This window comes from Macaca thibetana, chromosome 6, assembly GCF_024542745.1.
Source record: "Macaca thibetana thibetana isolate TM-01 chromosome 6, ASM2454274v1, whole genome shotgun sequence".
Lineage (NCBI taxonomy): Eukaryota > Metazoa > Chordata > Mammalia > Primates > Cercopithecidae > Macaca > Macaca thibetana.
This window is the reverse complement of record NC_065583.1, coordinates 122,616,894-122,642,427: the sequence shown is the minus strand read 5'-3', so window position 1 is coordinate 122,642,427 and position 25,534 is coordinate 122,616,894. Positions and strand designations below refer to the sequence as shown.

At 44.4% G+C, this 25,534-nt stretch overlaps 1 pseudogene; it reads right to left on the bottom strand.

Annotated features, from left to right (window-relative positions):
- Window positions 1-5,571: 5,571 nt before the first annotated feature.
- On the bottom strand, window positions 5,572-25,408 carry LOC126956173 (pre-rRNA-processing protein TSR1 homolog; annotated as a pseudogene).
- Between the last annotated feature and the right edge of the window lie 126 nt (window positions 25,409-25,534).

Sequence of the window (25,534 nt, the reverse complement as noted above, 5' to 3'; positions counted from 1 at the left end):
CTCTTTTGCTCTTATAAGGATTGGGCTCTATTTGTTTTCTTTGTTGTGTTGTATCTTAGTCTGCTACTGTCTTTGACCTTGTTGATGTTGCTGGGTACAAGCAAAATGGAAAAGGCTTAAAGTTTTCCTTTCAGAGGTTTTGCATAAAAGCCCGGTGTTTGGCTATTACAGGTTGAATTGTGTCCTTGAAAAGGATACATTGAAGACTTGGCCTCCAGAACCTCAGAATGTGACCTTATTTGGACACAGGTTGACTGAAAGTGTAATTAGTTAAGACGTAATACTGGAGTGGACAGGGCTCCTTATCCAATATGACTGGTGTCCTTATATGAAGCTGGTTATGTGAAGACACAGACACACAGGGAGAATGCCATGAAGATGGGAGACGGTGCAACTACAAGCCAAGGAATGCCGAAGACTGCTGGCAACCACCGCAAGAAGCTAGGAAGAGACAAGCAAGGATTTCCCTCCAGGTTTCAGAAAGAGTATGGCCCTGCCAACACCATCCTCTGAGACTTCTAGCCCCCAGAACTGTGAGAAAATACATTTCTTTGTTTAAAATCACCCAGTTTATGGTACTCTGTTCCTGCAGCCCTAGGAATCTAATGGCTAATGAAGTCTGGGCCCGTGGTTCCCCCCTCTGGATGCCTCTTTCACAGAAATGGTTCCAGGTGACCCAGGTGGTGTACAGCAGTCCTTGCTTATCTGCAGTTTCACTTTTCACAGTTTAAGTTCACCTATGGTCAACAGCAGTCTAAAAATATTAAAGGGAATAATTCCCAAAATAGGCAATTCAAATAAGTTTTAAAATTCTGAATCGAGAGCTGAAATCCGGCACTGTGCCCACTGAGTCCTGCGGGGGACATGAATCGTACCTTTGTGCAGTGTGTCAGCGCTGCCTCTGCTCCTTGTCAGTTAGCCACCTAGGAGCCATCTCGGTTATCAGATCGACTGCCACGGTTTCAGAGCGCTCGTGTTCAAGTCACCCTTATTTTACTTCATAATGACCCCAAAGCACAGGAGCAGTGATGCTGGCATAGTGTTTTAATTGTTCTATGTTATTATTGTTACTCTGCCTAATATATAGATTAAACTTTCTCATAGGTGTATTATATATGTACTGTATAGAATAAAACATAGCATTTATAGGGCTTGGTATGATTTGTGGTTTCAGGCATCCACTGGGATTCTTAGAATGTGTCCCCTGCAGATAAGAGAGGACTAGTATAATATGAGCAGACAGCAACAGGGCTGGACAGGAAGGTGGACAGCCACCCTTCACTTAGGCGGATCCATCTGCCTGGTAGTTCGGAGCCTCCTGTAGTGGTGACTGTTCTGCTCAGTAGCTTTTCCTTCCCCCTTCTTTTTGGTTTCAGCCCCTTTAATGATGAGTGTGGGGATAAGCAGGGTGCTCAGGACCCTGGCCTGGCTAATGGATGGGTTGCATCCCCTGCCAGCAGTGGCACGGAACTCAAACAGAGCCCAAATGGTTCTTCCTGGAATGGATGGAGAGGCATTGGGAGAGAAAGCTCTTTTTTCCCACTGGTGCTGCTAAGCTGGGATGGCAGGCAGCCAGGCATATGTTTTTCTGAAGTGGAGAGGGCTTGCCTGCGGTGACTGTGTCATGGAAGCCTCATGCTTCCGAGTCTCTGGGTCTCATTCCCAGGTCCCAGCTCCTGCAGTTCTGACCTTCATCTTGTGAACTACTCCAGGAATCCTCCCAGGTATAAGATTCACTGCATTTCATTTCTACTTAGTTAGAATTTCTTCTTGTGATAAAGGCTATTTTTTTTTTTTGCTTCCGTCTCACTTGTAATTCCCTCTCTTAGAATATTGAGCAGTCGTTATTCGGTTTACATGCAGTTGGATCCCATTACACCATGAGTTTCTTGAGAATAAGGCCTGCATTATTTTTTTTTGTTACTTCTTAGTGACATGCCTGGATAATATCTGGGCACTCCAGTTGTTTTGGGGAGGGTGATTGGCTGCCAAAATGATCAAATGAATAATAGGCAAGATCTACTGGGATCACAGAATGTTTAAGTGGTAAAGGAATGTACAGTTGTTCCTAATCTAGTGGTTTTCAAAGTTTAGATGCAGAATCCTTTCCTCAAGTGGAGTGTTAGGTGGAAGCCCACATGGAGAGCACAGGGCGTAGAGTTGCTCTGGTTGGGGTGGAGGTGGCGGCCCAGGGGGCTGCCCTCTCTTCATTTCCTCAGCATGGCCTCTGTGAGGCTTTTAGAGTTTGCTGGGGGCCACTGTTTTATCCTCATTGAGCTACAATTTTCCACCTCCAATCCCTGCTGCCCTCTCCTCATTTCCTCAGCATGGCCTCTGTGGAGGCTTTTGGAGTTTGCCGGGGGCCACATTTATCCTCATTGAGCTGCAGTTGTCCCTCTCCAATCCTGGCTTCCTTTCCTTAAAAAGTGGTTGTGAGACATCATAAGTTGATGCTACTGCACTACAGCTACTTTCTTTCTCTCTGTCTCTCTGTCTCTCTGTCTCTCTCTCTCTCTCTGTCTCTCTCTCTCTCTCTCTCACACACACACACACACACACACACACACACACACCCCTCTCTAGGATCCTGGTAAAAATAATGATGAGTGTGATATGTAATGCTAAAAGTCTCAAAGAATGATCGATGAATTTCACAGTAGCTTTTGGACTTTTGGGAATAGGATCAGCTCAAAGGATCCAAATTTAACCAAAGTTTTAGTGAGAGAATCTCTTTCCTGAATTATGACACCTTTTCCAAACCGTGCTTAATTCTTAATTCTACTTTCCCATCTACCACCTACCATCAACAGAACACTCCATGTCCTGTCATAAACCACTGCCCTGTCATCAAGGCACCAGGCTGGTGCTATTTTTCTTTATTATTATCAGTTTTTTTTTATTGTGGTAAAAACACATAAGGTAAAATTTACCATCTTAACCATTTCTGAATGTATAGTTCAGTAGTGTTCGTTACATTCGTATTGTCATGCAACCAATCTCTAGAACTCTTTTCATCTTGCGAAACTGGAACTCTGTGTCCATTGAACAACAACTCCCCACATCCCTCTTCCCTCAGCTCCTGGGAACCACCCTTCTATTCTTGTGTCTCTGAATTTGAATACTCTAGGGACCTTATGTAAGTGGAATCACACAGTATTTGTCATTTTCTGCCTGGCTTATTTTACTTAGAATAATGTCTTCAAGGTTCATCTATATTGTAGCATATGACATGATTTCTTTACTATTTATTTATTTCCAGACAGGGCCTTGCTTTTTTCCCGGCTGGAATGCAGTGGCATGATCACAGCTCATGCAACCTCCATCTCTCAGGCTCAAGCCATCCTCCCAACTCAGTCGCCCGAGTAGCTGGGACTACAGATGTGTGCCACCATGCTTGACTAATTTTTTAATTTTTTGTAGTGACAAGGTCTCACTATATTGACCAGGCCAGTCTCGAACTCCTGGGATCAAGTGATCCTCCTGCCTTGGCTTCCCAAAGTGTTGGGATTATAGACGTGAGCCACCATGACTGGCCTCCCTCCTTTTTTTTTTTTTTTTTTTTTTTTTTTTTTTGAGACGGAGTCTCGCTCTGTCACCCAGGCTGGAGTGCAGTGGCCAGATCTCAGCTCACTGTAAGCTCCGCCTCCCGGGTTCACGCCATTCTCCTCCCTCAGCCTCCCGAGTAGTTGGGACTACAGGCGCCCGCCACCGCGCCCGGCTAGTTTTCTGTATTTTTTAGTAGAGACGGGGTTTCACCGTGTTAGCCAGGATGGTCTCGATCTCCTGACCTCGTGATCCGCCCGTCTCGGCCTCCCAAAGTGCTGGGATTACAGGCTTGAGCCACCGCGCCCGGCCTCCCTCCTTTTTAAGGCTGATGGGACAGAAAGCTTTTAAAGAATCTAGGCAGGAGACCACGTTGGGGGCACATAAAGAACACTTATACTGAATACTCACTGGATGATTTTAATTTTTCTGGTAATGTCTTTTTTTTTTTTTTTGAGACAGAGTCTTGCTCTGTTGCCCAGGCTGGAGTGCAGTGGCACGATCTCTGCTCACTACAAGCTCCACCTCCCAGGTTCATGCCATTCTCCTGCCTCAGCCTCCTGAATAGCTGGGACTAAAGGCGCCTGCCACCGTGCCCGGCTAACTTTTTGTATTTTTAGTGAGACTCTGGTAATGTCTTTTAAATATTTGTGTTTTCTAGTTTCAATGTCAGATTCCCTGTGGACATGGATGAAAGAAGAGACCAATCTGAGGATGCTTTGAGAGTACCTGAATGTTCTACAAACTGTCCTGTCCTTCCTGGCCTTCATAAAAAGAATGTTGCTTTTAACTTTGAGTAGTAGTTCTCAATGCAGGTGAGTGGGTGGAGGGTGGTTTTCTCCCCTCCCCAGAGGACATTTGGCAATGTCTGTAGGCAGTTTTGATTGTCAGGACTTGTGGGAGGGTGCTACTGGCATTTAATGGGTAGAGGTCAGGTTGCTGCTAAGCATCCGGCAATGCACTGGACGGCCCACAACAAAGCATGACTCAGTCCTGTGGTGATAGTGCTGAGCTTGAGAAACCTGATGCGGAAACAGCAACTCAAGAAGGTCATGCCGCGTATGGAGGGTTTGCCAATGGGGGACTTCCAACCATTACACAGAGCGATGATTTGCCTCTTTAAGAAGGCCTGGCATATATTGAAATAGAACAACCTCCATCTACGTCAAAAGCTCAAAGTTGATACAAAACATCACATCAACAGTGGCTTTCTTATCTAAACACCATTTGTCAAAACAGAAAGCCCTTCAAACAGCTCACATTCAGGGAGTGCAGCCTCTGCCCTGCTCTGGGAGCTTCAACCCGGGATATTTCATGTTAACGTAAACAGGATAAGCCTTTTCAGCTGCAGCGCTGTTTACCGGGAACCTGCTGGAATAAACTAGGTTGTTAAGTTTAATTTACTGAGCAGCAGTAATCACCGTAGTTCTTCCATTTGTTGAGAAACAACAAATGCGTGGGCACATCTGACAGAATCTGGATTTGCCAAATGGTGAGGGTGACTTTGGAGTGCTATCCCAGCAGATGAGGAACGTAAGGATGACGGGCTCCCTCCCTCAGAGGAAAGAATCAACTTAAAAGCAAAAGAAGCAAGCCTCACTGCCCTCCCTGCTCTGAGGCAGGAATGGAAACGCATTCTGGAAACACATTGCTGTCAAAGCCAAACATCAGCAAGTCAGTGACTAAGCTGAAAAGGAAATGTGGTCAAAGGGTACAAAGTTTCAACGACACTGGGGGAATATCCTTTAGTGATCTATTGTACAACACGGTGAGCACAGTTATTAATAATACATTGTGTTTATGCATTTATTTTTATTTCAGTAAGATTTAATAGCTTTTTGGATTAAGTAGTAGAAAAACTTCCATACTTAGCTGAGACATTTTGTTAAGGCCAAAAAAAATGTCTCACAAAATGGCGCAGCAGACTGACAGGCTGACGCAGAAAATCAACTTTGCCCAGTCACAACTTGTGACTCCTCTCCCTGGAGTGCTGACTGGCACCAGTAAGACAGAATCTCTTTAAATCCATTACTCCATGCCCAACTGAGGTACTGTTGAAGAAATCTCACTTTTCACTCAAGATGCTGGTTCTGGTACACTTGGATCATAAGTCCATTTGGTGAAAACTCGTTTGTAGAGGTTCATCAGTTCTGCGTTCTGAGATTTTAGCTTCCCATCAAAGCTGCACTTCATGTGGCCATGGGTACCTAAAGGCTCCTGGATGTGTCCTCTGCGGCCCCACTTTGTTCTCAATTTCACCGGTTTAAAACACTGCACATCCTTTCTATTGAAGAACATACCACTGCCATCTTAGTACAAATTTTGAAAGGATGACCACTCAGGACAACTCTCTTAATGACCATTCTGTTTGGATCCACCAACAAAAGATGGCCTGTAGCAATGAGATTGTGCATTCCATTGTTTTCCTGCTTGAAAAGCAGCAAAGATGAATGAGGAAAAGTGATTGGCAGATATACCGTCACCGCCAGGGCCATGTCAGCAGTCAGGAATCTCTGAAATTTAGGTTTGTCTGCTGCAGCGTGCTGAGAGAATAAAGGTGAGGCTTGGCAGTGCCTGGATCGACAGTGGAATATGAGCTCCTCCTTAGCTTTCACAGAGTCAGGGCTGCCAGGGTCATGCCTCACCACCATATTCAATACTGACATCTTCTGTTCATGAGGTAGTGAAGAAAATGCAGTCAAGGGTGCTCCTTGCCTGAAGCACTCAACCCCTGAGACAAGGACTTCAAAGACATGAAGTGTGACATACCAGCCAAAATCAGCTCCTTCAACCTCTTTTTCTTCAATCTCTTTAAAGATGCTTTTCCTACTAGTAGTAAAGTTCTGCAACTGAAATATTCAAGCATAATCTTGAGGAAGATTTTTCCTTAGGTTCCCATGGAGATGTCCGGAAGCTCTTGAGGCCTTTGTATTTCTGAAATTGAATTCTGGCAGCCGCATAAGGGGAGGTGTCCACTTTATCTGGAAACATCTCTTCCAGTCTTTCTTGTTTACATTTCTCCAACGTTTTTGCCTCAGCTTCTTCATCCACTTTCTCATCATAGAGATCATCATGCACAGACTCCCTTGTAGTCATAGTTTCACATTCCTTCTCTTCTTCATCTTCACACTTTCTTCCTGAGATTCCTCCTCCACAAAATCCTCATGTTCTATATCATCATATTCTTTACCACTTTAGAAACTCCCTTCAAGAAATCCTTTGTCTCACTCAACTCCTCCTCATTGGGCCAGGTTTACTCCCCCTGCCTTGGATCTGGGATAACCTGTTTGTCAGGATTCCTGTCTAGCAGGGTCTGCCTTCATTAGGACTTTAAGGTCTTCTTCCATATCATCGACAGTATCCATGGCACAAATCTCTATTGCCATGTCTGGGTCCTTTTGGGATTTAATTACTCTAGGATTTAAAGGGAAAGGGTCCATGGGGGCATCTATGTGTTTCATCTGGAAATCACCACGTCCAGTGATATGCAGCAACCTATTTACATTCAGAGTCTGCCCACAAACATAGCCTGAAATTTCCAAGGTGCCCACCAAGTTATTCTCTTCACTAGAAACAAAATCAGCAGTATGGTCAAATAGGTAGGCCTGCTGATCTCAAAAAGCAAGATGCCATTGCTTCTGGTTAGCCAACTGCCTAAACAGCATCCCTGTCTCCTGTTGAGTGTCTAACGAGAGGAGTTTGTCATCCAGAAAGTGCTTCTCCACTGCTTTACTTAGCTTCTTTCTGGCATCTATTTGTTTCTTCAGTGGGAGACCAGATAATCCCTGGACAGCTAGTGCTAATGAGGAGGGCCATCCTTGCTTCCCAGCTGTCTCTTCTCTGCCAGAACCGCCTCCTTCTTCTGCTTTTGGAGCTGGCTGGCAGGATGCCTCTGGTCTACTCTGCTGAGTTCTTTTCTCACCTTCTTGCTTAGGGTGTTCAGTGCTAGACAGCCCTTGCCATCCTGCTGTGCAGATCCCCAACCCTGATGCCACCCACTTTTATGAGCTTTATTCTGCGGCTTGAGTGGGCTGGAGTGGTGGGCTGCCATGCTGCAACTCACGTGTACAGAGTCAGCCCATTGTATTTATTTTATTTTATTCTTTAATTTTTTTTTGGTAAAGTCGGGGACAACACTATGTTGTCCAGGCTGGTCTTGAACTCCTGGACTCAAGTGATTGTCCCACCTTGGCCTCCCAAAGTGCTGGGATTACAGACATGAGCCACCACACCCAGCCAATAATGTATTGCATATTCCAAAATTGCTAAAATAGAGTTTTAATGTTCTCATCACAAAAACATGGTAAATTAGTGAGGCAATGCATATGTTAACCAGTTAGATTTAATCCTTCTATAACGTATGCATAGATCAAAACATCACATTGCCTCCTTTTCCACTGTATAGCAGAGGGATGGCACAGATACTTTGAAGGGAGCAAATAATACACAACAAACACACCAACAAATGAGTGGAAAACATTGTACTCCATAAATATATACAATAAAATAATTAAAAATTAAAGAATAAAATGTGGAAGATTTGGATATTGTTTTTCTTTCCAGAGTTAAAATAATACCCTTTAATAAAATTTGTACAAGCTTTCTTTTTTTTTTTTTTTTTTTTTTTTTTTTTTTGTGTTTGCCATGTTAGAATTCCCATACAGAAGACCAGGGAAAGAATGAACGTTCTTAGCAGTAAGAGGAAATATAGTCTAGCCCAGCAGCACTCGGAGATCCAGTACTCTCTCAAGTACCACCAATCGAGTGGATGCATCCCTTTTTGATAACCATAACTATCCTTCCGTGCCAAAATTTACTGTTTTGTCTAATCTCTGGCCAGCCCAGTTGAGCTAGAGAAAGGTTGTGTTTAAGTGCAGTAAATACCTCACAGAGAAACAAGTGAGTTTTCATACAGGTGGTTCCCCTTTCAGCGGCAACTTAATTTCCTCTCGTTTTTTGCTCCATTGACATAGTATAGTTACCATCGGTCCTCAGTGCAGTGGTTAGCAGTTCAGACTCTGGATTAGACTAGCAATGTTTGAATCCCAGCTCTGCTGGTTACTAGCTGAGTGCCTTTAGGCAAGCTACTAAACCTTTTTGTGTGTCTTGTTCCTCACCTTTAAAACAAGAATCACAATGCTGGTACCTATCTCATATAGTTGTGCTGACTTAAGTGATTTAATATTTGTAAAGCACATGGAATAGTTTAGGTGAATGGTGAATACTATATTTGGTAAATAAATAAAAATAACACCTACTATCTTAAACTGGTATCTCTAAATTCACACATTAGACTGCAACTAAACAGACTTTGGAGTCTGGAGCTAAATTGTAACAGGGAACAGGTATCCTAAAAACAAACACGAATTTACCAAACAGCCCTCAGTGTCCCCGGGGCTGATTTTTAACTGCTATTGCAAAGCATTCCACCCTCCCAGGGCCTGTAGATGCTGAGGGTATACGGCGGCCTGGAAAAAGTGTCGACTGGTTTTCATAAGCTCGGCACTGACTGATCATCTAATTTCTTATCCGTTGGGTAGGTGCTAACTGTAAGTTGAGTAAAATAGAAGTTTTACGGGAGCAGGGGGCTGGGACGTCAGAGAACAAGCCCTGCACTCCCTCTGACACGGAGGTGATAACAGCAATTCAGTCAGGAGGTGACAGTCTGGACCAAGGGTGTGGTTAAAATGGCACAGGAGGGACAGAATCGGGAGCAGGTATAAGCTGCAGGCCAGGACTGTCCTTAGGGGCAGTAATGATGGGAGAGACCAACCCAACAGCCCCATTCAGTGATGAAAGTTGACTTGGGCATGGCCAAGGAGGGAAAAGACCAGCACCTCTGTCTCAGCCCTGGCAGTGGCTCATCCACCTGCTCTCCCTGGAGCCTCCTTTTCCACTGTGTGGCAGAGGGATGGCACAGATACTTTGAAGGGAGCAAATAATACACGACCAACACACAAACAAATGATTGGAAAACAATTCTACACAGCAGTTCTTGCCTACTCCCTTGAGGCCTGACAAAGTTCAATCAAAATCAGAATTAAAGAATGCCCGTACTGGCCACCACAAGCAGGGGCTCATGGGCTTTGGAATCCAGGAGAGAGAGAGGACTCGGGAACGTCAAACACGTTGCTGACTGCAGAAGTTTCACTTTTTCACTCTACTGTTTTCCTTAAAATTTCCCATGGATGGTATTCTTGGTTTTTGGGGTGGAAGAGAGAGAGGCAGAAGGGAAACAGGAAGGAAATATTTCAAGGGGGAACAAAGTTGAATTAAGACTGGAGGTTGAAGGCTGGTGATTAATGCCCCATCTCTTACTTCTCTCCTTCCATTAATGTCTAAGGGGAAGCAACAGAAAAGGTCGGTTCTGAGTAGGGGAAGCAAAGGCTGAGCGGTCACACTGCTCTCATCAGATTTAGTGAGATTTTTGCCCAGCTGTTTGCTGAAAGAAAAGCAGGAAAATGAAGAACCAGAGGGCGCAGGCAGGACCACTCTGTCTTGAATGGTCTCATTCCTCATTCTCAAAGAGAATCTTTCAGGTGTTAGCTCTTCCTTGAGAATTTCTGTGGCTCAGAAAACTGCCCTTTGAAGCCCAGGATGACCACTTTTTTTTAACGTTCATTTTTTGAGATGGAGTCTAGCTCTGTCGCCCAGCAGGCTGGAGTGAAGTGGCACCATCTCGGCTCATAGCAAACTCTGCCTCTTGGTTTCAAGCAATTCTCCTGCCTCAGCCTCCCAAGTAGCTGGAACTACAGGCATGTATCACCACGCCCGACTAATTTTTGCATTTTTAGTAGAGACGGGGTTTCACCATGTTGGCCAGACTGGTCTTGAACTCCTGACCTCAGGAGATCCGCCTGCCTTGGCTTCCCAAAGTGCTGGGATTACAGGCGTGAGCCACCACGCCTGGCCATTTTTTTTTTTGGAAAGACCTATCTGTGATCCTCCCACTGGCTGCCCCAGGCAGGGCTGTCAGCTTTGTTGTCAGGATGTTTCATGTTGGACACTGTTATAGATTGAGTTGTGTCCCCTACAATTTATGTGTTGAAGTCCTAACCCTTAGCAGCAGTGAATGTAACCTTATTTGGAAATAGGATTTTTGCAGATGTTATTAGTTAAGGTGGGCCCTCATCTGCCGTGACTGGTATCCTTAAAAAAAGGGGGAATTTGGGCCGGGTGTGGTGACTCACGTCTGTAGTCCCAGCACTATGGGAGGCTGAGGTGGGCAGATCACGAGGTCAGGAGATCGAGACCATCCTGGCTAAGATGGTGAAACCCCATCTCTACTAAAAATACAAAAAAAATTAGCCGGGCATGGTGGTGGGTGCCTGTAGTCCCAGCTACTCAGGAGGCTGAGGCAGGAGAATGGCACGAACCTGGGAGGTGGAGCTTGCAGTGAACCGAGATTGCGCTACTGCAGCCTGGGTGACAGAGCAAGACTCTGTCTCAAAAAAAAAAAAAAAAAAAAAAAAAAGGGAGATAGGGGGAGGTGAAATTTGGATGCAGACACATGCACCCAGGGAGAATGCCATGTTCAGATGAAGGCAGAGTTGAGGGCAATGCTTCTACAAGCCAAGAGATACTGAGGATTGCCAACACACCACCAGAAGCTAGGAGAGAGAACACATTCTTCCTCACCGCATTCTAACCTCCAGAACTCCAGAACTATGAAACAGGGAATGCCTGCTATTTTAACCCACCACTTTGTGGTACTTTGTTATAGCAGCCATAGCAAACTAATACAGGCACCAACTTGAAGGTTTGGACTTACTGGAAATAAACAAACTTTTCCGTGGCAGGTGGATCTACTCCACATTGTCCCTCAGCCTTATATTTGACTTTTGCCAGTAACGGCTCGTACAATGACCCTTGGTGTGCTTCTGCTCCAGATCCCCCTATATCTCTCTGGTGGAAAATTTCCTAGCTGCTCCAGGCTGTGTGGGGGGGATCAAGAATGGAGTTCTTTGTTTAGAGTTTGCGTGGTGTACATAAATAACGAGCATATGGGGAATTTTCAAGCCAGAGGCATTTCAGAACTAGGCAAGGGAAGAGAGGTTTCATTTGTTAAAGACGTTTCCTGTTAAAATTCATCACAAGCTTCTCTACATCCTCCCTTTCCAGTGTCCTGCCCCCTCCCCACACACCCCAAATATGTAAGAGACTTTCTTAGCAGCGTAGGCCCAACAGGATGTTGTGAGAATGAATAAGAAAAAACTAATACATCAAACCAGATGAATGGAAAAAGCTCTGTTTCTTTTTGTGCATATAACTTCAGAACTGTAAAAAGGAAACGAGTAAGAGAATTTCTCATAAGTGAACATGCTGTCAAGTGTGTCTAAATTGTTTATACTAAGGGTTGCCTTCAGAAAATCACCCCAGTTGTTCCTTTTAGGTTATGGGGACATGCACTGAAATTCTACCTTCAGGATTTTAATGGAGACTTCTTGTGTTACTAGCTTATGTGCCTAGCTGCCCCAGGCTGTAAAGTAGGGGGGTCAAGTTTCAGGTGTAAGAGCTGGTCTACTCCAAGGCAGTCCACCCAGAAAGCAGGAGGTGGGCCTGGCCCTGGGGAATAATTTTGGATTCGCTGAACGCAGGGTGCCCCACTTAGTTACTGCTATTTCCTATTATCCTGTGGATGCTTGACAGCAACCACATCTATTGGCTCGGTAAAAGCCCTTTTAAATAAAAATATTTCATTAGCTGCCAGGGAATTGGTGAGGCAAGCTGTGTAAAAGGCAGCTCCATTTGCTTGGGTCTGGGAAGGAGGTTGACTCCTGGTTAGCACAAGCATCCCAGTTTCACACCCCATTAACAAGGTGTCAGTTGGATTTCTCCCTTTTAACCCAAACCACAGCCCTGGGGAAGCTGGCCAGCCTTCCAGTTGCTTCTGGTACAGATATTCATGGTTTCATGGTCTGACTTAGTTGAAGTGATTTCTTGCAACGGTTTCAGAATAGGCACGTCCACATTCAGATGTAACCATAGGAACATATGGCAATGATAAATGTTCATCACACAAGGATTGCCTCGTATTTTGAATTATGGTGCTTTCTGGACAAACCTCCTGAAGATCAATATGTATAATTGGTGATTTGCAGTAATGTTAGGAAATCAAATAGAAAAAGTAACAAAAAATAACAAAAAGTAACAAAAGAGTAATAATTCCTACTCTTAAAAATATTTGTTAAATGGTAAGGTGCAAGAGAGAATACAGAATATAAAGCATAAAACCGAAGGAAGTCAGATTAGGGTACAATTTATTGAAGAGCTACAATGAGCCAGGAAATGCACTAAGTTCTTTATTGTGTATCCTTATCTTGGGAGGTGAGAGAGAGGGGTGGGGGGTGAGGGAGAGAGAGAGAATATGAATAGATCCATTTGGATAATTTATCCTGAATTATTGAAGAAGGGTAATTTATAAGAGTGTCATGTAGGAGTTTGAGGGGCAACAGAAGAGAGGTAATTATGTATCCCCAAACCCTAAACTCAACAATCACATTTTTCTGATTTACAGAAGGGTCTAATCCCTGAGTAATGTTTTTAAGATCAAGGTCCAAACTCTGGCTTTGGAATAATTGGCCTGTTGCCTGGAGTCAGGGCTTTGGCTTTTAGAGACAAAAACAGTAATCAAAAACAGCTTTCAGAAAGATGTCACTCTACTCCAAGCCTACCACAGTGACTTGCACATAGTATGACCTGAAATAAGAGTTTGTGTAATGGATGAACAGAGGATTTTATATTGAAATGCTGTTTGTAGCAGACAATTCCTGTACTTCTTTTTCCACTTGAAGATGATGAAGAAAGACTTGTCTGAATTGCAATAAGAGAAAATAGGTTAGAATTCCCAGCTGCAAGCAGAAAGAAATCTTGGTAAGAGCTTCAGGAGGGTTAATGAAGTTCTTTCTGGAGTATCTATGGCAACAGAAAGGCTAAACATAGCCCTATGTACTATGTAGAAGAATAGGGTAGATTTTTTTCTTTTTTGAGACAGAGTTTCACTCTTGTTGCCCACGCTGGAGTGCAATGGCACAATCTCGGCTCACTGCAACCTCTGCATCCCAGGTTCAAGTGGTTTTCCTGTCTCAGCCTCCCCAGTAGCTGGGATTACAGGCATGCAGCACCACGCCCAGCTAATTTTTTGTATTTTTAGTAGAGATGGTGTTTTACCATGTTACCCAGGCTGGTCTTGAACTCCTGACCTCAGGTGATCCACCCGCCTCGGCCTCCCAAAGTGCTGGGATTACCAGCGTGAGCCACTGCACCTGGCCAGATCTTTAAAATCTGCTCCTTACCCCTTTCCTGCGTGCCTTTTCATTTACTACTTTGTGGGAGACATAGTCACCTAGAATTATACTAAATCTCCCGGAATGATGGAACTCTTTCTTTTGGTCAAGATGCTCAGTCTTTTTGAGGACACAAGTATCATGCAGCTGATGTTGCCTGACCCATGTTATGGTATAAAAGGATGCATATCAGTTAGGGATTGGTTCAGCTGAGAATGAAGGCAAACCCCAAATAAAATGGCATAAACAAAATAGAAATTGAAGAAGTTCAGAGGAAAGTATCCTGTTCATGACATTGTCAGGAGCCACCTTTTTCATCTTGTGGCTTCTCTACCTCATAGCCCAAGGTGGTTGCTTGAGCTCCAGCCATCATGTCTACATTCTAGCAAGGAGGAAAGAAAGATACATTTCATTTTTTGAGACACGGCCTTGCTCTGTTACCCAGGCTGGAGTCTCGTGCCATAATCACGACTCACAGCAGTCTTGACCTCTCCTGGGCTCAGGTGACCTCTCACCTCAGCCTCCTGAGTAGCTGGGACTACAGGCATGTGCCACCATGCCTAGCTAATTTTCGTATTTTTAGTATTGATAGGTTTTGACATGTTGCCCAGGCTGGTCTCGAACTCCTGAGCTCAAGCAATCTGCCTGTCTTCGCTTCCCAAAGTGCTGGGATTATAGGTGTGAGCCACCACGCCCAGCCATATTCTATTCTTACAAGGACACTTCCTAGAAGTTGCAAGAAGTACCTTTGCTTTTATAGCATTGGCTAAAACTTACACATAGACATCCCACTTTCAGGGAAGGCTAGTAATGTGGTCTCTATTTTGGACATTAAGCACTAGTGAAATACAAGGGATTCTATTATGAAGAAAGCAGACGAATTGGGTTAGAAGGGGACAACTTGCAGTCTCTACCATGAAAGTAAAATGGGCATCTGAGAGGTTTAATGACAAGGCTTGTCACCCTGGCCATGAAAACACTACTTTCCTTCCTAACTGTTCATTGTTAGCTTCTCGTTTGAGAGTAGGCACCAAAGGGAATCCCTCTACACTCACCTTGGTTTTTCTCTCAGTTTTAACTTGATTTTGAAATCTTGACAGTAGGAACATCTTGGCAAACCCTGAAGGTGTTCACTGGACTCTTGGAGGCAGCCTAGGTTCTCAGGAGAAGAGCACTACTTTCAAACTCTAATGGAAAAATGCACTGTGAGGCAGTAGGTCTGGACTAGGGCCTGAAATTCTACATCTCTAACAAGGTCCCTAGTGACGCAGTGCTGCACTGCACAGACCATGTTTTCAGTGCAAAGGTTTAGAGAACGTTCTCTATGGCTATCTGAGTCCCAGTCTGTAGTAGGATATTCAGGAAAGGATAGCGTAATTGCCCAGTGAGTTCTTCTTGCCTGCTGTACAAATAGAGTCTATTCACTGAGACAGTGCTGTTTCAGTAGAGAAAGAGCTTACTAAATGCAGAGCTAGCCAAGCCAGAACGATGGGAGTCTGTTACTCAGAACAGCTTCCCTAAAAGGTCAGAGGCTAGGGTTTTTCAAAGACAGTTTGGCAGGAAGAGGGGTAGGGAATGGAAAATGCTGATTGGTTGGGGATCATAGGGGTGGGAAAATGGTCCTCTTGCACTGAGTCAGCTTCTGGGTGGAGGCCTCAGGACCGGTTGAGTCATGACTCACCAGTCCAGGTAGAGTCAGCTGGTCACCAGAATGCAAAGGCCTGAAAGAAAATATCAAAAGACCCATCTTAGGTAACACTCTAGTGATGTTATCTATAGGGGCAATTAGGGAAGTTACAAATCTTGTGACCTCTTCGAACGATGGCTGGTTATTGTTTAAGTATGCCCACTTTTAGCGGAGTTCTGGCCCCTCCCATAATTCTAATCTTGTGGCCTTCCTTTAGTTTTACACAGGCAGTTTCCGTTCCCAACAAGAAGGGGGTAGTTTTGGGAATAGCTATTGTCATCCTTGCTTTAAGGTATATTATAAACTAAATTCCTTCCAAAGTTAGCTTGGTCTATTGTCCAGGAATGAACAAGGACAGCCTGGAGGTTAGAAGCAAGATGGAGTCAGCTATGTCAGATTTCTCTTACCATCATAATTTTGCAAAGGTGGTTTCAATGGGGGTGGTAGTGACCAGTATATCTGTTAGTGGTTTTCATATACTACTGTTCATAAGAATGCCCTTATGGAGCTTGGTAAAATACAGACTTCTAGGATCTTGACAATCGCTTTCAATGTGACAGGTATACAGTATACAGGTATACAGTAACAGATGTCTGATTTTTATAACAGGCACTCTGAGTTACTTCTGATAAAAGTGGTCAAGGAGCAGCATTTTGAGAAATATTGGTAGTCTGTGTGGGTGAGGGTCTTGACTTCTCGGATCATAAGTTTACAGAGATCCTGGTGTTCTGGGAAATGTGAGTTTTAGATAGTCTGGTTTAATTTATTAAAGGAGACACATATTGCTAATCTTCGTGGCCCAGGAAAATTTTATCAAAGGTACATTTTCCTCCATTTTGGAGTTAAGGGTTTTGTTCTTGCAGGAAGTTTGAGGGTGTCTTGGTCAGCTCAGCTGCCATAACAAAAGGCCATATATGCAGTGGCTTAGATAATAGATATGTATTTCTCACAACTCTGAAGAGTGGAGATCTGAGATCAGGGTGCCAGCATGGTTGGATTTTGGCAAGGGCTCTCTTCCTGGCTTGCAGATAGTCTCCTTCTATAGCCACCTTCTTGCTGCGTTCCCACATGGCAGAGAGGGAGTGAGCTCCCATCTCTTTCTCTTCTTATAAGGACATTAACCCCATGAGAATTTCATCCTCATGACCTCATCTAAACCAAATGGCCTCCCAAAGGCTCCATGTGAAATACTGTCACATTAGGGGTTAGGGCTTCCACATACAACTTTTTGGGGAACCCAAGCATTCAATCCATAACAGGAGATTCTGCATCACTATGAATGGTACTGGCTGATTAACAAGAGGTTTGGTGTGGATAGAGGTGGATGTGAGGGCAGGGGCAGGGGAGAATCAGAAAAGGGAAGAAGGAGAAGGGGCGGGGCAGAAGCTGATCTCTAGAGGGCATTGATGCATGCAGTCATGGTGCTGGCCATTGTAGAGGTGTTACTTCCTTTAACATGGTAGAGGTAGTGGGGAGTGTTTCATTTTACCTTAGACATTTGTTTTAATATTCTGTTTGCACATATTAAATATTTAATCTACAAAAGGGTTGGAGGAAAGAAATCGCTTTTCTGATGACCGAGTACCAGGACTCCTTTTTGCCTCTTCATCTTCATACCATGTACACTGCCTGAAAGGTGTTCCTCCCTCCCTTCCTCCTGCCTCCTTCCCATTCCCAGATCCACATCTCCAGTTCGGTCTTTGAATCCCATTCCCAGATCCACATTTCCAGTTTGGTCTTTGAATCCTCTGTACCTATAAGGGACTAGTTCAAGTGCTAGGTTGATACCTCTGTCACCCTTTTCAGGAGTCCCAGATCATAGTCCCTTCCATGGATTCAATCCTTCATTCATGTGGATTAAGTTTCCCACATTTCTGCAATCAGCCTGGGATTCAGGTCAAACCCCAAATACCAGTAATCCCAAACCAAGCAGCGATGGTGTTCTGAGATTGAAGAGTTGGTGGATGATTCATTCTCGTTTGGTTGCTTCTCCAGTGCACTCAATAGCTTCAGGCCCTGTTTCCCAGGAGATTACTGTTCCACCTCTGAGGAGAGAAAAATGTGGTGGCCCTAGGGGTTCATTTCTTTTGATCTTTCAGTAAATTAGCAGACAGCTGGCTCAGTGGGTCTGCATTAGCTTGATTAAAGAACAGGCTGATTCCAGCCCTGGGCTCCAGAGGCTCCATTTCCAATAAGGACACTTCCTTGACAAGAGAGCACCCAGTATTTATAGCTATATAGATATTTCCTGTCCTTGTCCCCAAAAATGTTTGGAACTTGATGCTGGCGAGCTCTATTCTACCTATCAATGTATTGCATTGATCAGGGTGTAGATTCCAGTCTGGGTCTGAAGACCTGAGAACAAAAAGCGGCAAAGGCAGAGAATATCAATATTCAATATTCAAGCTCAAGCAGTCAGACAGAGAGTGAATGGGACCTTCCTCTGCCTTTTTCTTCCGTTTGGTCCCTCTACAGATTGCATCATGCCCACCCACATTGGGGAGGGCCATCTGCTTTCTTATTCCACCAATTCAAATGCTCATCTCTTCCAGAAACACCCTCATAGACACACTAAGAAATAATGTTGGATCAGGCTGGGTGTGGTGGCTCATGCTTGTACTTCTGACACTATAGGATCATTTGAGGTCAGGAGTTTGAGACCAGCCTGGCCAACATGGCAAAACCCTGTTTCTACTAAAAATATAAAAATTAACCAGGTGTGGTGGAGCATGCCTGTAGTCCCAGCTACTTCAGTGGCTGAGCCAGAAGAATAGCTTAAACCTGGGAGGTGGAGGTTGCAGCGAGCCCAGATTGTGCCACTGCACTCCAGACTGGGCAACAGAGCGAGACTTCATCTAAAAAAAATAAAGTTTAATCAGCAATCTGGGCATTCCATGGCCCAGGCACGATGACACATAAAATTAATCATCACATGTATTGTATATATATTTAAAATGTCTGTATACTAATATGCCTTGGCATCTTAAAAAATGTTTCCAGCTGGGCACGGTGGCTTATGCCTATAATCCCAGCACTTTGGGAGGCCAAGGTGGGTGGATCATGAGGTCAGGAGTTCGGGACCAGCCTGGCCAACATGGTGAAACCCCATCTCTACTAAAAATCCAAAGATTAGCTGGAAGTGGTGGCACACACCTGTAATCTCAGTTACTCAGGAGACTGAGGCAGGATAATTGCTTGAACCCAGGAGGCGGAGGTTGCAGTGAGCCGAGATTGTGCCACTGCACTCTAACCTGGGCAACAGAGCAAGACTCCATCTCGAAAAGCAAAGAAATCCCCAAAAAACAAAAACCTGTTTCCATCTCAGGATAGGCTGTCCCTCCCACTGCTGGCCCATTCTGGGATACAGCAAAGGGCTCATCTGGGAGCATGCTCTAGGTATTCAAATTGCCCAATCCAGGGCCTTATCTCCTCTATCTGGTCCATGCACCCCAGGAAGCAATATTCTTCTGCCTTAATCATCCCAGGGCCTGGTACCGGGCAACTAGGGGCACACTTATAGCTTTCAGCTTGCTGAAATTATTCAAACTAGCCAATCCTAGTTTGTCTTTCCTATGGAAACTTCAATAAAGACTCTAGCATAAACCTTTTACTTGCTTCTATCTTCTGCTTCCTGACCACCCGGGTGTCTTTCCTCGTGGCCCTGAGTGGCCTGTTGTAGCTCCTGTCTCTAGGACCTGTGAGTATAATACACTTTGTTTTCTTGACACTCACCTCTGTCTCCTCTTGTGGTGGGCACCGGCTGAACATTTCATAAAAGAATGCAAAACAGTTGACCATGGGCTTGGGACTTACATATGCCTGGCCGAAGCTTTTGGGATAATGAGGGCTCAGGGAACTCTGTGCCCTGTGCTACTTCTCTGCTTGTCATCTTCCCCCTTCCACAAAGCCTATTTTCTATCTGTATCATGAGGCATAAATGATGTATGTCTATGGCTTCTCTGTAAAACAGTTTCCAAGTTTTGGTTATTAACCACTCCTGCATTTGAGGATAAAGTGACCTCTGTGGTGACAGATCATGGGATTAATAACAAATGGTTGGACCATTGCTTTCTTCCCACTTAATAAATATTCCATGAGTAATTGAATCCTGTTGAATTAGTTGGGCCATAAAGGCTTCTTCCTCCTTTGCTAGAAATGCAGCCAGAGTTGTGCTTTAAAAGACACGTGCACACGTGCTTACACTGAACAAATTCCCTGGCAGAAAGAAAGTGGTGGAGGAGTTAGAAAGGCAGAGAAAAGCAGAAGGCAGCACCAGAGGAAGGATGTACGTGAAAGCTTCAGTACATTTTACAAATGAAATGGTGATATTCCCCAGTAGAAGGAGACAATGCTGTTTGGGGCTTCATACATCCTGTTTCTTCTTGTGGTTAAATTGAAAGAAATTAATGATGTTGGGAAGGAGGGAAAGCTGAAGGAAGACCAGAGCCTGATGCCTTGGGGTAATGATGCTGCCTCCGTCTGTGTCTTTTTAATGTTGAAAGGAGCCACCCCTTCGGCCTAATGGAGAAACATACCCAGTTTCCATGCAGCTTAGAATAGCTGGGGTTGAAGAGAAGGTGCAGGGTTTTCCTTTTTTTGGCTCAGTGCCTTTTTAGTTAGTTCCACCAACTCAGCTGGGGGACACTGGAGATAGAAGTGGGACTGCTGTTCCCCATCCATAGGGGCAGGCCACATGGGCAGACTACCTGACATTTGTATCCTGCTTCCCTGCAGGGTGAGGCAGTCTCATGAACAGAATCCCCCAAGCTGAAGCAGGGAGAGGGCTCTGGAGAAAGAGGGCCTGGGTGCAGATCCTGCCCATTTAGTGATCCCAAGACCTTGGGCAAATTTCGCTATCAACTTGCCAGGGAGAATTTCCAGTGCTGAGGATAGGGTGGTGAACAAAGGAACTTTGGTTCTTGCGGGGAAACAGTCTAAGAATAAGTAGCAAGAAAAGAAAAGAATGGCAAATTTTAATAAAGATTTCAAAGGGCACACTGAGGGGCTGAAAGAGTGATGCTGGGGTGGGCTGGGAAGAGGACCAAGATATACTTCCTACATTCCGGGCACTCATATCCTACTGGGAGTGAGACACACACATACATACACACCTGCACACATGGTGGAATGCTGCAAAGAAAGCAAACAAGGGCCTAAGAGAGGAAAAGGCAGGGGATGCAGGTGGATGAATCCACTTCAGGTGGGTTGGTCAGGGGAGGCCTCTAGGAGGTGACCATCGAGCTGATAGAAGATGAGAAGGCTGCCCTTCAACAACAGGAGCAGAGCATTCAATCTGAAAACCAAGAACAGCCTATGCAAAGGGACTGAGGAGGGAACGAGCTGGGAGCACCCAAGGAAGTGAAGGAGGCTCAGTGCAGCTGGAGCCTGTGAAACAGGTTGTCCGAGGAGAAGCTGAAGCCAGGAGCCAGGTTGGAGTCCCATCACATGAAGTTGTGTGGGCTCTGATGGGGACTTTAGAGTCTCTTCTAAGTGCAGAAGAAAGCACTTTAGGCAGGAAAGTGATCTAATCCAGTTTATTTTAGAAGACATTCATGCTTGCTGTTCTTCTTAAACCTCTGTATAGTGGGAATAGTCATAGTACCTACTTCAGAGGGTTGTGTGAGGGTTAAGTGAGGCCTGAATATAATGCACTTGGCCCAGTGTCCAGCACACAGCAAGTTCAGGGCACATTACCTATTATTGGTATTCATTTACATGCAAAGCTGGCTTCAAAGCCATTGAGCCCTCCTTATTCTAACTTTGGCTGTTCTTGCCATAGCCACTTGGAGCTGCCTTACAAGGTGAGGTCAGATCGTGTTTGTGTGTCTATGTCTCTCTACCTACCTGCCTGCCTACCTCTATCTCAGTCATCTTTATATATAACTGGAGTAGCCAGAGGTAGGGTTTAGATGTTTCTCAGAACACAAATTTGGATCTAATCCAACAGTCAGACAAATGGGCAGTCAAGTTCCCAGGTTCTTGCTGTTGTTATCATTTTCACCCAGGGGCTATGAAATACATACTTTGGTCATAACATTCATGGCAGGCCACCATAGAATACTAAACTTTAAGCTAAAACTATCAATGTTGGACATTTTCTTCCACCTCTTTTTTGTTCTCTACCCTGCTGTCTGTGCTGGGGTTGACCTCCAGGGACCACATCCCTTCTGACTGCTGGATGATGTGGCCAAACGCAGGAGACTGGAGGACAGACTGACTGAGAGGTCAGGATATGTATTCCTTCTGCTTCCTCCCTACCCAGCCACCTTCCTCTACCAAAAGCCACAGCCACTGTTGTGGTGAACTCCTCTACATTGCTGGTTTCTCTGGGTCCAGGTGACCTCTCTTTCCTCTTAGATCTTCAGGTCAGGGATTGTAGCAATTTTCTGCTATTTCTAGCCCAGAGGTGCTTGCTGGTTTCCCTCGATCCTGATAAATAGTCTCTTTGATAAATAGTCTCTTTGATAAATAGTCTCTTCATTGAAATTATTTTAAATCACCCCTTTCTGTGTGTGACATCTATTTCCTACTGGGACCCAACCCATATACTCTCTAAGATCAAATGTTTTAAAAATGTACCCTGGTTATTAGGGCAATAGCCAGCTAAATGCAGGTATATTTTAACTTTCATAATATTTTAGTGTTTCTAAGATGTGCCCCCCACACACATATTTTAGCACTTCTGAAATCAGGATCAGATTTGCAAATGGTGATGTTTTACTCTTGCTACTGGCTTGGCATCTGTGGGTGTTTTCTTGTGCATGTGTGAACTTGGTCATTCATTGCTGGTCATGGAGTCCTCATTTTAATGGAGTTATGTTTGTTGTTGGTACTACTCACTGGTGTTTAAAGTATTTCAGTAGGTTTACAATATGATTCAGCTCTGGAATGAAGTCATTATGTACACAGAGGCAAGAAACAGAGCAGCGAAGCTTAATTTTGATGTCAGTGAAGCAAATATCCGTCTTGGCAGAATGGAGGAAATTCCATATTTTTAAAGGGTTTTATGGGGCTTAAAAAAGGAAGATACTGATAAGTAGTTGGAACTGTGTTATATGTGTTACTGAGATATGTGCAAAAGGATTGCCTATAATAGGATGAGCAATGTGACTAAAGGAAGTAGGAATTCCCAAATCCTTTGGAATAAATCAAAGAAATTTCAAAGAAGCAAGGAGTTGGTGTCATTGATTGGCAGTGTTTTTTTTTTTCTTTTTCTTTCTTAGTGGCACATACAATAATGGTGTACCTTACAGATTGTTGACATCTTAGATTTGATGAACTATGGTATTTCCTAGAATGCTATTTTCCGGTCTCTAGCCCATTTATTGACTCCAGTCTTACCTCTCTGGCAAATTTACAGAGAAACAAAGGCATAGGATTCATCTCCAGGCTGGTGGAGGATGTGCTTCTTAAGTCTCCTTCTTCTAGCCCCTGATCCCACATACTCTAAGGGTTTGAAATTTGAAGGTTGATGAGTTACTGAACCTCTAGGGGAGTCTAGAACCTCTCAGAGGCCAAAGGCTTGCTGAATGTGCTGGGGTAGAGAAAAGACTGCTGCCTCAGGAATGTTCTCCTTAGCTGAGGTAATTGAACATTTTATCTCATGGTCTTCATGGAATAACAGAATAGGCCTTAAAATATAATTCTAGAAAGAAATTAGGGGGCAATCAAGTAACAATTCAGTGGAGTAAGAACATTCAACCCGGGGCATCACTGCTCTTTTCTTCCAAGATTCCAGTGCAAGACCACCTGTGTCTTATGGCCCTGCTGGGTAAGCTGGGGAGGGAATTACCAACAAGGCTGCCCCTCAGATCCAGGATGCAGATTCAAAGCACTTTATTTAGGAAGAGTTGAAGGTACTTACACACACCTATTTCCCCAAATGGCAAGAAATATGATCTGTTTGAGTATACATTTTGAAAGTATTTGAAATACCCCTTTTGAAAAATACCCCTTTTCAAATATGATCTTCCCAAGGGCCATGTGCTGATGGAGAAATGACTTGAGTGCAGAGTGAATTTGTGAGATGCCTTTAGAACTCTGTCCTCAAAATTGAAAAAATAAAAAAAGCAGAATAAACTTAGTACTTAACTCTAAAGGTCTGCTAACAGGTCATATACATAAAGATGGGAAAGAGGTTCAGAGACAGATGAAGAAATTCATGAGGGACAGATTCTGTTCTAAAGATAGTTCAACTGCTATGCCAGCCTCCTTTTGTCCCTGGTCCCTCCATCTCCCCTCCCCGATTCTCCCACTTTTTGCATCTGTCTTTCTGCTCAGAAAAACTGGCCTATATGGACCCATAAAGGGTTTCCATGTCTTCATCTTCTGGGTTTGTCCAGCGAAGAAGGAATCCCAGGACGAGATGAGAAGGAAGGGATTAATGGGGTCAAATTTTGATTGCCCCGGCTCCCTGCCTGCTAGGTTGCCTGGAACTGCTGTGTGCATCTATGGAAGGTCACAGCTCTTCTCAAGGTGTGGTCTCTGCATAGTCTCTTCTTTGGTAACTTCTCCTCTTCTTTTTAGGCCCAGTCAGTCCCAGTTCTACTAACTATTAAACTGCAGGTTACAGCGCTATCTCTGTGGCTCCTCTACACCTACAGCTCTGTAAGTATATCCTCCTCAGAATATGCTATTTGAAGAGTGCCATCTGCTTCTCAGTGGAACCCTGATGTTCGGGTGCCACATACTCCCATTTTCATGGAAGATATTATCTGCTATAAAGTTCGAGAGATTGAATTACCCTGGTTCAGTTTCTTTAGCCTTGAATTTCAGGAGGTAAATGCAAAGCCCTGACAATGATGACCTAATTCCCTCAGTTCTTCTTGGTGTCAGAGATTTGGATGAGTTTAGAACATTGATTTTTGGACTGGGCACGGTGGCTCAACCTGTAATCCCAGCACTTTGGGAGGCCGAGGTGGGCAGATCACCTGAGGTCAGGAGTTTGAGACCGGCCTGGCCAAAATGGCAAAACCCCATCTCTACTAAAAATATGAAAATTAGCCAGACGTGGTGGCACATGCTTGTAATCCCAGCTACTCAGGAGGCTGAGGCAGGAGAATTGCTTGAACCCAAGAGATGGAGGTTGCAGTGAGCCGAGATCACGCCACTGCACTCCAGCCTGGGCGACAGAGTGAGACTCTGTCTCAAACCAAAACAAACAAACAACAACAACAAAAACATTGATTTGAGTTTTGGGAATTTGGAGCTCTAGGTCTGGGACAAGGAGTGTGATTTGTTTGTAAAGTGATGTGTTGGGCTTCAATGTTCATTTGAATAAGTCATTTAGTGATGGTCATTTCTATATCTCTTATTATTCAGTCCCTCCAACTTACCTAAGAATAACAAAATCACAGATAATTTGTAGGCTAAAATTAGTCTGAAAAGCTATTTTTGGCTGGGAGTGGTGGCTCATGCCTGTAATCCCTACACTTTGGGAGGCCGAAGCGGGTGGATCACTTGAGGTCAGGAGTTTGGGACCAGCCTGGCCAACATGATGAAACCCTGTCTCTACTAAAAATACAAAACATTAGCCGGGCGTGGTAGTGCACGCCTGCAGTCCCAGCTACTCAGGAGGCCGAGGCAGGAGAATTGCTTGAACCCAGGAGGTGGAGGCTGCAGTGAGCCCAGATGGTGCCACTGTACTCCATGGGCAACAAGGGCAAAACTCCACAATTTTTTTTGTCTCCCCTCAACAGACCTTGAATAACAGTGCAAATTTGCTGAATATAGAGTTTGGTGAGTTTATCTTTCCAAACAGATTAGACTTTGACATTTCATAATTACAATTGCAAGTGATACCTAAAGGGAAGTTGGACTGCTGCGGACAGTTGTTGAGGATGTGCACTGATACCTGTAGGGGGCACCATTCATATATACTGTGAATTCGCATGCAACTTGCACAACTGTGTGCAGTGACCCTAGGAGGGGCCATAATCACCTCCAGCACCGATGGGCAGAACAAGGTGGAGTTTAACCATTGCCCACACTGCCTCTGGTTATCTGCATTTTAAGCTTA